Source organism: Rhinopithecus bieti, unplaced genomic scaffold, assembly GCF_001698545.2.
Source record: "Rhinopithecus bieti isolate Rb0 unplaced genomic scaffold, ASM169854v2 scaffold_5497, whole genome shotgun sequence".
In the NCBI taxonomy this organism is placed as follows: domain Eukaryota; kingdom Metazoa; phylum Chordata; class Mammalia; order Primates; family Cercopithecidae; genus Rhinopithecus; species Rhinopithecus bieti.
This window is the reverse complement of record NW_016805006.1, coordinates 132,309-141,014: the sequence shown is the minus strand read 5'-3', so window position 1 is coordinate 141,014 and position 8,706 is coordinate 132,309. Positions and strand designations below refer to the sequence as shown.

Sequence of the window (8,706 nt, the reverse complement as noted above, 5' to 3'; positions counted from 1 at the left end):
TAAAAATATATAATAAAATATATCATATGTATATAAGATATAAAATATATAATATCAAAATAACTCACAAAACTCACTTTTAAAAGGTAAATTTTAAGCATGTGAATTATAGCTCAATGAAGCTGTCAATTAAAAAAATTTTAACCACAGCAAACATCTCAATAAAAGGTGCAATACTAGTAATTGCTCCTTTAAGCAACAAAACCAGGATGTCTTTTTCTTTTTTTTATTCTTCTTTTTTTTTTTTTTTTGAGAAGGAGCCTCGCTCTGTCGCCCAGGCTAGGGTGCAGTGGCGCGATCTCGGCTCACTGCAAGCTCCGCCTTCCGGTTCATGCCATTCTCCTGCCTCAGCCTCTCAGGTAGCTGGGACTACAATCTCCCACCACCACGCCCGGCTAATTTTTTGTATGTTTTTTAGTAGAGAAGGGGTTTCACCGTCTTAGCCAGGATGGTCTCGATTTCCTGACCCTGTGATCTGCCCGCCTCGGCCTCCCAAAGTGCTGGGATTACAGGCGTGAGCCACCGTGCCCGGCCCAGTATGTGTTTTTCATTGCCAGTGATAAACAACGCACTGGAAGTCTGTGCCAGCATAGTAAGAAACAAAAACATGAAGAAATTAGAAAGAAATGAGAAAGAAGCCAGTCATTATTCAGACAATATGGTTATCCATACGGAAAATTTAAGATAATCTGTGGACAAACTTGTAAAATAATTCAACAAGGTGGTTAATACGACAATTATAAGATAAATAAAAATCAAACACCAGTTTGATATAGCAATAACAATTAAAACGTAATTTTAAAATATATCATTTGTAATGGAAACAGAAACTTTAAGCTACTGAAGAATAAATCTAACCAAAAGCATCTAATCTTTTAAAAATAAAATTATAAAATGTTATTGAAAGATAGGAAGAAATAATAATGAAGAACTATATCTTGTTATGAATGGGAGAACTTCATAATGTAAATACATGAATTCTTTCCAAATTAATCTATAAATACAGTGCAATTACAATAAAAGTTCCAACAGAACTTTTCCTAGAGATTATAAGCTAATTCTAAAATTCAAATGGTAGAGTAAAACAAAGGACAGCTGATACAATTCCAAAGGAAAATAATAAAGTGAGGGATATGCCTTACTATATATAAGCACTTTTCTTATTAATTAACAAACGTGACAAATTAGAGAAAAAGAATGGTGGAACAGAATCAAGTCCAAATATAAATTCACACATATATGAAAATTAGAGGGGCTGGGTGTAGCGGTTCACTCTTATAATCCCAGTGCTTCAGGAGGCTGAAGTGGAAGGATGGCCTGAGGCCAGGAGTTCAAGACCAGCCTAGGCAACATAGTGACACCCTGTCTTTACAAAACATAAAAAAATTAGGGCATGGGTGGCTCACACTTGTAATCCTAGCACTTTGAAAGACCGTGGCAGGTGGATCACTTGAGCTCAGGAGCTGGAGACCAGCCTGGGCAACATGACAAAACCCCACCTCTATAAAAAAAATTTTTAAAAAAACACAAAAAATGAGCCAGGCATGCAAATATACACCATGGAATACTATGCAGCCATAAAAAAGGATGAGTTCATGTCTTTTGTAGGGACATAGATGAAGCTGGAAACCATCATTCTCAGCAAACTATCACAAGGACAGAAAACCAAATTCCCACTCACTCAGGGGTGGGAACTGAACAATGAGAACACTTGGACACAGGAAGGGGAACATCACACACGGGCCTGTCGTGGGGTGGGGGGAACGGGGAGGGATAGCATTAGGAGATACACCTAATGTAAATGACGAGTTAATGGGTGTACCACACCAATATGGCAGACGTATACATATGTAACAAACCTGCACATTGTGCACATGTACCCTAGAACTTAAAGTATAATAATAATGAAAAAAAAAAGAATTACCATTTGACCCCACAATCCTCTTACTTGGTATATACCCAAGAGAAAATAAATTGCTCTACCATTAAAAAAAAAAAAAAAAAGAGCCAGGCGTGGTGGCACGCTTGTGGTCCCAGGTACTTGGGGGTGCTGAGGCACAAGAATTGCCTGAACCTGGAAGGCGGAGATTGCAGTGAGCTGAGATCACACCACTGCACTCCAGCCTGGGTAACAGAGTGAGATTCTGTCTCAAAATGCATAAATAAATAAATAATTACGCAGGTGTGGTGATGCATGCCTGTAGTCCCAGCTACTGAGGAGTCTGTGGCAGGAGGATCCCTTAAGACCAGAAATCCAAGGTTACAGTGGGCTATGAACGCACCATTGCACTTCATTCTGGGCAACACAGCAAGACCCTGTCTCTTAAAAACAAAAAAAAAGTTAAAAAATAATTTTTTTAATTAAAAAAAAAGAAAATTAAATAGGTAGCAGAGGTGGCATTACAAATTAGAGGGAAATTAATATGTACTATTTAGGAAACAGTGCTGGGACAATTCTCTATCCATACAGGAAAAAAATTGATTCATAAATTCACAACATAAACAAAATGAATCCAAGGCTTTGTAAAAGTATTTATAAATCTCATCCTTTATAAACAATAAATACCTTAAAACTTTTAGGAGAAATATAACATAGGATAAGAAAAGACTGCTTAAAGTAAATTCAAAAACCACAATTCATAAGGGATGTTCATATCAGAACTGTTTATTATACTGGGAAACTGGAAATAACCTATATTTCAACTGACCAGATTAATCAATTTAGAATATGTACACTCATAAAAATGCTACACTGCAGTTAAAATTATGTGAAGGTNACGGGAAAAGTATACATAATATATTGTTAAAAGAGGCTAAAAGAAATGTGTCATATCAGAAATATATTTATAATAAGCAAATATGGGAATAGAAGGCATAAGTAGACATAAATCACAATGTGCATAATGTTCATCTTTGAGTTTATGAGTCATTTTTCTTTGTGCCGTTCTGTATTTTCCAGTTTTTTTCTTTGACATACATTTTATTTGTACATTTTATAACTGACATGTAACATATACAGTAGAATGAACTAATCTTACATGTACACCTCACTAAATACACACACCTCCCCATGTAACTAACACCCAATCAGGATACAAAACATTCCTAGAATCCCAGATATTCCTTTGTGCCCCTTCTCAGCCCAAACTGCTCTGAACCCCCACATAGTTGTAACCCGTACTTCAACTTCTGTCACCATAATTAGGTTGGTCTGTTCTTCAATTTCATAAAAATAGATTTATACAGTTTATACCCTTTTGAATCTGGTTTCCTTCACCTAACATAATATTTAAGATTCATCTAGGGTCAGGCGCGGTGGCTCCTAGCACTTTGGGAGGCCATGGTGGGCGGATCACCTGAGGTTGGGAGTTCGAGGCCATGGTGAGCAGATTACTTGAGGTTTGGAGTTCAAGGCCAGCCTGACCAACATGGAGAAACTCCATCTCTACTAAAAATACAAAAAATTAGCCAGGCGTGGTGGCGCATGCCTGTAATCCCAGCTACTCGTGAGTCTGAGGCAGGAGAATCACTTGAACCCAGGAGGCAGAGGTTGCAGTGAGCTGAGATCGTGCCACTGCACTCCAGCCTGGGCAACAAGAGTGAAACTCCATCTCAAAAAAACAAAACAAAACAAAAAAAACTATGTGGTTGTGTTGGAAGTAGTTCACTTTTTATTGCCATATAGTATTCTACTATGTAAATATGCTACAATTTATCCCTTCTTTTTAAAACAGGCTCTTGCCCTGTGCCCCAGCCTGGAGCGTAGTGGTGCAATCACAGTTCACTGTAGCCTCAACCTCCTGGGTTCAGGTGATCCTCCTGCCTCAGCCTCCCAAGTAGCTGGGACTACAGCACACTGCCACCACACCCGGCTAATTTTTTGTATTTTTTTTGTAGAGACAGGGTCTCACTATATTGCCCAGGCTGGTCTTGAACTCCTGGCCTCAAGCAATCTGCCAGCTGCAGCCTCTCAAACTGCAGGATTACTGGCATGCACCATTACCCTCAGCCCCATTTTACTGTTATATAAATAGCTTTCAAAATGCAAACAATTTATGCAAAAAAAATTATGAAAGATGTCACAACATAGAAAAATTCTTAGATACCACGCTGCATTTTAAAATGCAGGGCAAAATTTATGTATATCCTGATTAAAATATATGTTTTAATAGTCACATGGCCAGAATGTTATTGTGATCATGTTAGCAATTATTTTCATCATTTTTTGTTCAAAAACCTCTTTGAGAAATAACATCAGCAAGATGGAAGAATTTGAGTTTTCCAGCCAGGCGTGGTGGCTCACACTTTTAAGCCCAGCACTTTGGGAGGCCAAGGCAGACAGATCACTTGAGGTCAGGAGTCTGACACCAGCCTGGTCAACATGGTGAAATCCCGTCTCTGCCAAAAATACAAATATTAGTCGGGCATGGTGGGGCATGCCTGTAGTCCCAGCAACTCGGGAGACTGAGGCATGAGGATCACTTGAACACGGGAGGCAGAGGTTGCAGTGAGCTGAGATCACACCACTGCCCTCCAGCCTGGACAACAGAGTGAGACTTTGTCTCAAAAAAAAAAAAAGAATTTGAGTTTTCCATTGTCATCTCCCAACAATGAACCAATTCTGACAACTACCCACATATGAGAGTACCTTTGTTAAGAGTCTAAGAGTCTAGCAGAGAAGTTCCAGGACCCCACTGGAGCAAGAAATCCAAGAACAGATGCATTGAAGAGGGCAAAAAGTATAGTTTCATATTATCCACATCACCCCTGCCCCATGGAAGTACAGCTGAGTGCCAAGAGAGCCTCCATTAGCCCACAATTCTTCCCATGGGGAAAAATGAGAATATAGTGAGTGATTAATGAAATAAAGAAAATGTGGCACATATATATATAATGAAATATTATTCAGTCTTAAAAAACAAGAAAATTTTGCCATTTGCAACAACATGGATGAAACTGGAAGTATTATGTTATCTGAAATAAGCCTGATAGACAAATACTGCATGCTGTCACTCATATGTGTAATCTAAAAAAGTTGTACTCATAAAAGCAGAGTCCTCAGCCCCAAAGTTCACTGGCAAAGATATAGAACAACAGGAACTTTTGTTCATTGCTGGTGGGAATGCAAAATGGTATAGCCATTTTTTGTCAAGAGACAAAGTCTTGCTATGTTGCTCAGGCTGGAGAGCAGCTATTCACAAGCACACAATCATAGTGCACTACAGCCTCAAATTCCTGGGTTCAAGCAATCTTCCTGCCTCAGCCTCCCAAGTGGCTGAGACTACAGCCGCATGCCACCACACCCAGCAGTTACAGCCACTTTTGAAGACTGTTTAGCAGTTTCTTGCAAAGCTAAACACAGTCTTACCATATAATACAACAACTGTGTTCCTAAGTATTCATACAAATGAGTAGAAAGCTTGTCACTAATAGAAATGTTTATAACAGCTTTATTCACAATTGCCAAAAACTGGAAACCATCAATGTGTCTTTCAGTAGGTGAATGGATAAACTGTGGTACATCCAGATAACGAAATACTATTCAGCTATAAGAAGAAATGAGCTATCAAGGCAAAAAAACGCATGGAGGAATCTTAAATGCATATTGTTAAGTTAAAGAAGCCAGTCTGAAAAGACTACATACTGCACAATTTCAACTATATGGCATTCCGGAAAAGGCAAAACAATGGAGTTAGTAAAAAATATCTGTGGTTGCCAAGGGTTTGGTGGGTATGGGCGTGGTGTGGTGGAGAGATGAAGAAGTATAACACAGAAGAATTTTAGGACAGTGAACACACTCTGTATGACACTGTAGTGGTGGATTCCTAGGCAAAATCTAATTGAACTCTACAACACAAGGGGTAAACCCTAAGGTAAACTATGGACTTAAATGAACAATAATGTATCAATAATGGTTCATCAATTGTAACAAATATACTACACTCTGGTAAGAGATCAATAATGGGGAAACTGTGGAGTTGGTGTGTATTGTGTATGTGTATAGGTGTGTAGCTGGGAGTGGAAGTATATGAGAATTCTGGACCTTGTGCTTAATTTTTCTCTAAACCTAAAACAACCATTCTAAAATACATAATCTAGTAATTTAAATAAGTAAATAGGAACAAAAAAAGAAAATATATTCTTATCTACAAAAAAAACTAGAAAATATAATGAAATTTATGCAGCCTCTATTTAGAAAAATGTACAAAAGTATATACTCATAAAATTTTGCATATAGCTTCATAAGTTTCATAGTCTTCCAAAGCCTACTCATGATCTCTCCATGAATATCAGGTTTATAATTTCTAAATTAAGATGAACAAAATAGGAATTTCTCCTCTTTTTATTTTCTAAAATTTTTAACTTTTACAATTGACTAAATAAATCTATAACCTAAAAATATTGACTCCTTTTAGCTTTAAACAAAGCAATTAATCCCTTTAAAGACTTATTTCCTTCAAATTAAGTAATGCTATGTTTTTAGCCACAATTTACCCATGCCATCACTTAAAGATTATCAAATTTAGATAATAAAATTTTTAAAAATTTAAATTGCTGTATTTAAAACTTCTGGGTTACTCACTGGATTTAATATGGATTTAGTCATGACTAAATCACTTCTAATTCACTAAATACATTTTACAGGTAGAAAAAAAATCTTACCTGCAAAATGGGAAAAGTAGCAGTGGTGATGCCCATTTTGTGTAAATTCAAGAGCATTTCATTTCCACTCCATATTTTACAAGCTGATTCATAATCTCTTTCTACAAGATATTCAGAGTTTGCTTCTAACCAACTGAAATAAAATAAAACAATTTTGTCAACCAGTATCATACTTACATGCACTATTTCAATAGAACAAGAGAATCATATTGTCATGCATTGATCTGTATTTCTTGACATTCTTAGGATATGAATGTGGATTAATTAAGAAATCTTTTAAAAAGCATGCATGTTTCATATTGCAAAATAAACTTTATATAACTAAAAAGAAAGCTTTCATTCAGAAGAAACAAACATGCATATGATTTCCCACTTGTTTTGTGGATTCACATTGCTTTACTTAGCTAATGTCGCTTCAACTGAGAGCCAGGTGTTACGTACTTATCCCAAATATATATAAAAGGAAATGCAAAACAACCTAATAAAGAAATTAAAGTGTTACATATTAACACAAAAAAGAGAATTACTAGAAAATATATCAATACATTCATTGATCTATATACACATTCATACATTAAGTGTTTGAATGCCTATTTTATTCTAGACATTGTTCTGGGTAGTGAAAATAACAGCAGTTAAATAAAATAGGCAAGGTCCTTACTCTCCTGGAAATTACATTCTACTAAAGGGAGACAGGAATAAACATAAAAACAAATACATAAATAAGAAAATATCAGGTAGCCATGGGATACTATACAGCCATAAAAAAGAACGAGAACATGTCCTTTATGGGAACATGGATGGAGCTGGAGATCATTATCCTTAACAAACTAACGCAGGAACAGAAAATCAAATACTACATGTTCTCAATTGTGAGAGCTAAATGATGAGAACACCTGGGCAAGAGGGGAACAGCACATATCGGATGGTGTAGGGTTGGAGAAGGGAAGACGATCAGGAAAAATAACTAATGACTATAAGGCTTAATACCTGCGTGATGAAATAATATGTACAAGAAACCCCCATAACATGTTTACCTATATAACAAACCTGCACATGTACCCCTGAACTTAAAAGTTAAAAAACGTTCTAATAAAATGAAAAAAAAAAAAATCAGGTAATGATATACAAATAAATTATGAAAATAAATTAGTTTAATATAACCTAGTTGCTACTTTAATTTCAGTGTCAAGAATGCTCTCCCTGAGGTGACATTTATTCTAACAACTGAATGCAAAAAGTATCCAGTCATGGGAGAATCAGAAAGAAAGAAATATCCAAGCAGAAGGAATAGCTAGGACAAAGGTCCTGAGGTGGTTAGAAAATTTTGCTTGTTTGAGGACCTGAAAGAAAGCTAATGTGATTTGCAGCACAATGAGTAAAAATGAATAATGGTATGAACAATGTCAGAGTGATAAGTAGAAATCAGGTCATCCTGAGCCACGATAAGAAATCTGAATTTATTCAAAGTGCAATGGGATGGGGTTTTTTTTATTTTTAATTTTTGTGGGTATATAGTAGGTGTATATATTTATGGGGTACATGTTTTGATACAGGCATGCAATACATAATAATCACATCATGGAAGATGGGGTATCCATCCTCTCAAACATTAATCCTTTGTGTTACAAGTAATCCAATTATATTATTTTAGTCATTTTTAAATGTACAGTTAAATCATCATTGACTACAGTCACACTGTTGTGCTGTCAAATACTAGGACTTATTCATTCATTCTACTTTTCTTTTCTTTGTACTCATTAACCAACCCCACCTCTCCTGTGATCCCCACCTACCACCCTTCCCAGCCTCTAGTAAACCATCCTTCTACTCTCTATCTCAATGGATTAAATTGTTTTCATTTTTAGATCCCACAAATAAGTGAGAATATGTGCTTTTTGTCTTTCTGTGCCTGGCTTATTTCACTTAACACAGTGATCTCCAATTTTATCCATGTTGTTGGAAATGACAAGATCTCCTTCTGTGTTATAGTTGAGTGGTACTCCATTATGTATATGTACCACATTTTTTTTTTTTTTTTTT

At 36.2% G+C, this 8,706-nt stretch overlaps 1 protein-coding gene across 1 annotated transcript in view; it reads right to left on the bottom strand.

Annotated features, from left to right (window-relative positions):
* BRIP1 (BRCA1 interacting DNA helicase 1) overlaps positions 1-8,706 on the bottom strand; it is a 195,283-nt gene that overhangs the window by 119,532 nt on the left and 67,045 nt on the right.